The sequence below is a fragment of the Talpa occidentalis genome, unplaced genomic scaffold (assembly GCF_014898055.3).
Source record: "Talpa occidentalis isolate TD23 unplaced genomic scaffold, MPIMG_talOcc4v2.1 talOcc4.2, whole genome shotgun sequence".
Classification (NCBI taxonomy): Eukaryota; Metazoa; Chordata; class Mammalia; order Eulipotyphla; family Talpidae; genus Talpa; species Talpa occidentalis.
In genome coordinates this window covers 14947900-14952998 of record NW_023602073.1, presented here as the reverse complement: position 1 = coordinate 14952998, position 5099 = coordinate 14947900, and positions in this window count along the sequence as shown.

Sequence of the window (5099 nt, the reverse complement as noted above, 5' to 3'; positions counted from 1 at the left end):
CATGTTGCTCCGCCCCTGGATCATTTTTTATTGTTGAATTGTATGACCTCTGTATATATATTGCATATTGGCCTCTTATCAGTTATATATTGTGTAAGTATTTTCTCACGTTCAGTAGAGTGTCTTTTACATCATCTTATGTTTCCCTTCACTGTATAAAATTTGAAACTTGAGGTAATCCCTATTATTTTTTTTAATTCCCATGTCATGGGGGCCGAATCACCAAAAATAACTTTATTGTCGATGCCATGGACTGTATCTCCAATGATTTCTTCTCTGTATTTTATTGTTGAAGGTTTTAAAACTAAATCTTAAATCCACCTGCAGTTTATTTTTGTTTATGTTGTTAGCAAGTAATCCAACTTCATTCATTTCTTTCTGGCTTTACTATTTACCCAACATCATATATTAACAAGATTGCCTTTCTCCATTTTGTGATGATACCTCATTGTGGTTTTGATATGCATTTCCCACTAGGGAAATACTGATAAGCATTTTTCATGTGCCTTTTGACCATTTGCACAACTTCTTTGGAGAAGGGTCTATTTAGCTCTTCTGACTATTTAAATTGGGTTCTTTATTATTTTTGTTGTTGTTGTTGTTGAGTTGTATGATTTCCTTATAAATCTTGATATCATACCATTGCCTGCTGTATGGCATACAAATATTTTCTCCCTTCCAATATGGTGTCTTCTGTTTTGGTGATAATTTCTTTTCTAGTGAAGAAGCATTTTAATCTGATGTGGATATTTATGTTCTCTATGGTTTATCTTCTTGTTGACAATGATATAAACACACCACTGAAGTCAATGTTGTGGAATGTTGCCCCTCTGTTTTCTGTTATGTCCTTCAGGGCTTCATTTAAAACAGCCAAATCTTTAATCCATTCAAATTAATTTTTGTGTAAGGGGTGAGATGGTGGTCTAGCTTCATTCTTTTGCATGTGACTGTCCAGTATTCTCAACAACACCTGTTGAAAGACTTTCTTTTCTCCATTGTATTTGTAGATCCTTTGTAGATCCAGGTTTGTGTTCTTATTTTATATATATATATATATATATATATACATATTTTAAGATTTATTTATTTATTTATACAGGAACTGGAGTACAGTCCAGATGCACGGGAGGATGAGAAGATTCACCAGAGACAGAGAGGGGAACACAACAGGCAGACTGATGAAATACACTGCTGAGGGGTGCAGCGGGCATGGCAGGAGAGGTCTGCGCACCATGTGGGACCCTCGCCGGTGGCCGGGATCGAACCCGTGTTGCAGACTGCAGACAGCTTCACAGTGCTGCACTCAACCACCTGTGCCACCAGGGCAGGCCCTGTGTGTTCTTATTTTTTAACAGTACTTTATAGTTTTGACTGTACTGGTCCTCTGACTCTTTTGTCAAATGTACTCCAAGGTGTTTAATTCTTTTTGATGTACTATAGATGGGATTTTTTTTAGAAGTGTCTCTCTCTTCTAGCTTGTTTCCATACAAAAACATAATTGATTTTGAAAAATGATTTTGTAACCTGCCACTTCGCTGCTCTACTGTCTCAATTACTTTTTCATTGGTATATTTAGGATTTTCTCTCATTTAGACAACTTGTCTAAGATAAAAGAAGGTAAGAATTTTCTTGGAGTCTGCAGCTCATATGCAGTCACATATTCAGCAAACTCTGTGAAAGTGTAGGCTCATTTAAAGTTATCTTATGTCCCCTGAAGTTTTGTGTGATCATACCATTCTCTAAAAAGGGAAGAAATAAGTGACACGTCTCTGAATTAAGAACATGAGATGCGATTATTGGCCTGAGGCTGTAGAGGAAGGACACACACTGTGCAAGGTCACAAGATCCCCGCAGCTGCAGGTGCAGGTGATTCCTGGACAGACACCTGAGGTTCCTTCTGAAGCAGGTGTAAAAAAATCAGGAGGTCCACTTTATAATTTTTAAAAAAATCCTGCCCAAGAGAACTATCTCCAAGAGCAATAGAATCCCAAAGGTGTGGGGGTGTGGGGGCTGCAGGATGTCCAACATTGGAGGTGGGAACTGTAATGGCCAAGGAGTGGACAAGCATCACCATGACATAGAAGGGACTAATGCGTGTGCCCTCTAGGGAACTCTCTAAGGATAAATATTCAGTGTCCATCAGGCCACAGAACTCCAAGTCAGATCACAGAGTCTCAAAGTACTTTCTTCCTACCTCCTATTGACCATCATTTATAGCTCCCTGACAATCATCTTGATGATCAGAATGCTCATCGCACAAGAAGGGTGATGGTTGGAACTGACAGGGAGGAAAAGGGTGAAACCAAAGAAACCCCTCATTGAGGACCTAGTTGGAAATGGGGGAGATCCACTGTTAGATAAAGTTAGCACCGTGATTTTCAATGGACTTAATCCTCAATTACAACAAAGATTATTGGGAGGCTGAAAATACTCTTTCTGAACATGATTAAAGTAATTGGGCTATTCAGATGAAAAGGCAAGTGAGAGAATGGGTTGCCCATAAGATCTTTTCCTTATTCCTCTCCATGCACCACTACTTTCATTAATAATTATGGAAGTATAGGCCTCCCCAGTGGCGCAGCGGTTGAGCGCTGGGTTGCGAAGCTGCCTGCAACCTCTGCAGCCGGTTCAATCCCCGGCTGCTCCCCGGCCACCGGAGGAGGGTCCCACATGGTGCGCAGACCTCTCCTGCCGCCCGCTGCTCCCCTCAGCAGTGTCCTTCGGTCCTTCTGCCTGCTCTGCTCCCCGCTCTGGCTCTGGTGAATTCTCTCACCCTCCCGCGCTTCTGACTGTACCCAGTGCATGTATAAACCAAACAAACAAACAAATAATAAATAAATAAATAAGACATGCCTCTAGAAAATTAAAAAAAAAAAAAAATAATTATGGAAGTATATACTGATTCTTCAATGATATGGATTTTAAGTACAAATGGAAATATTGCATAATGTCTGTGCATGTTGCTGATAGCATTGGTGTCTAATAAAGGACAAGATGTCTCATTACATCACTCAGAGGCAATAATGGTAAACCATGGAGCCGAGCCTTCCAGGTTACCTTGGAATTTAGAAAACAATGGAAGTTTGAACTGAAATCAACATCATTGCTCAGTGGCAAAGTAGTTGTGTTTCTGAGAACTCAGAAGAAATGAAGAGACAGATATTCTGGTGTCAAATTAATTTGATTGTATTCCTGTCCTGTCATGAGTTGAATACAAAGGCCTATAGCAGTCACAATTACTGAAGCCATTGTTTTCAGAGTAGCATATTTCCCCAAGGATTATTTCTCAATACTCTTCTTGTGTACATATGCCTCAGAGTTCACTGACCACTAGTTCATTTATTCAGTTAGTAAATATTTGTTGAACAAATAAATTTTTCCTAGCTTGCACTTTCTCTGGAGTTTATGATTAAACAACTTCTTGCTAAATTGTTCCATTCACAGACTTTTAGGACAGAAGCACTTTGAAATTTTCTGATCACTAATAGTGATCAGGAATCTCCAGTGTTGATCACTATACTTTTTTTTAAAGATTTATTTATTTATGTATTCAAGTGCTGGGGTACAGGCCAGAGGTGCGGGGCGGGAGTGGGGGGAGGTGAGAGGATTCACCAGTGACAGAGTGGGGAACAGAACAGGCAGATTGACTGAAATACACTGCTGAGGGGAGCAGTGGGCGAGTCAGAGAGGTCTGCTGTGCCATATGGGTAGCTCCCTGGCTCGGGAATCAAACTCATGCTGCAGTGGCTGCAGACAGCTTCATAGGTTGTGTCTTAACCCCTTGCGCCACCAGGGAGGCCCCTAACTATACTTATTGCTCTACACCTATTTACTATTTACAACCTATATTCTCATGTTCTACACCTCTGTGGTGCCAGCAAACCTCAATATGATGCAGTACCTGAACAGACATCAGTAAGAATGACATTTGCTATGTAAGAAACAGAGAAGAATCACAGTGACTAAGAAACTAGTATCACAGGCAGAGAGCAATTGCTTTCCACATCTCACCACGTTTCCAAGTCTAGCTGTAGGGAGAAGTGAAATGGGAATGATAAGAAGGAAGCAACTCTGGAAAGAACATTGCCTGCAAAGGAACCAATATTTATGTCCTATTTTTCAAGGTAGAAAGTGGACTTATATGGCAAATGCAGACTGAATTAAGAAGGTAATGGTGTAAGTTCTGATCAGAATGGTGGTCAGGGGCCACACTATTTAGGATCTTCTGGACAGATGGGGAGGGAGGTCTGGAATTACTCTGGCAAGAGTTGGTGTTGTCGATGTAGGGTGGTTATGATGAAAAAGGCCATACCAGAAATGTGTTCCAAGACAGAGTTAGTAAGAATTTCAATGAGGTGGGTATGGGTATAGGGGTTAGTGAGAGAGCTGGATCTCATTGGAGATTTCTAGAGTTGGGACTTGAGCAAACAAATGAATGGTGTTATGTTCAATTTGGATGGGAATACAAGCTGGAGGAAAACAGGTTTCCAAAAGCAAAAGAAGAGATTACTTTTTGATATATTGCTTTGAAGTACCTGTTAATTCCCCTGGAAGGGAGATTGCAAGTGGATCTTGTGTCTATAAAGCTATAACTCGAGTCAGAGGGCCCAGGTACGCATATAATGTGAAAATCATCAGCTTTATCCCTATGTTTAGGGATAGGTTAGGAGAACCTGGCATGTATTGAACCATTCTTAGATCCATTTATTCAGTTCCCTTGGTCAAGACTGACTCTAAGTCTATTTCATTTGTATGAACATGCATATAAATAACTCTTCTGCTATTCACTAGGTCATTGTAGAGACTGCACTTTAAGGGGTCAGGCAGAATTCTCCAGATTGCAAATGTTCTATTTAGACTCAGCACTGAGTACTTCCTCCAAATAAGAAAAGTAGCTGTGGATCTTAATCTTAGCTACAAAATAAAATCCTTTGCACCCCGATCTTTACCTGTTAGTAATTTCCCAAATTCATGAAGTTTTGTTGTGTTTTACTTCCTCCCAAACAAACATTCATTGGAAAGGTTGGTCTGTTTTGTTGAAGTTGAACTATAGCCCAGATGAATATCTTTCTCTGCCAGAATTCAGTTTTGACATTTAT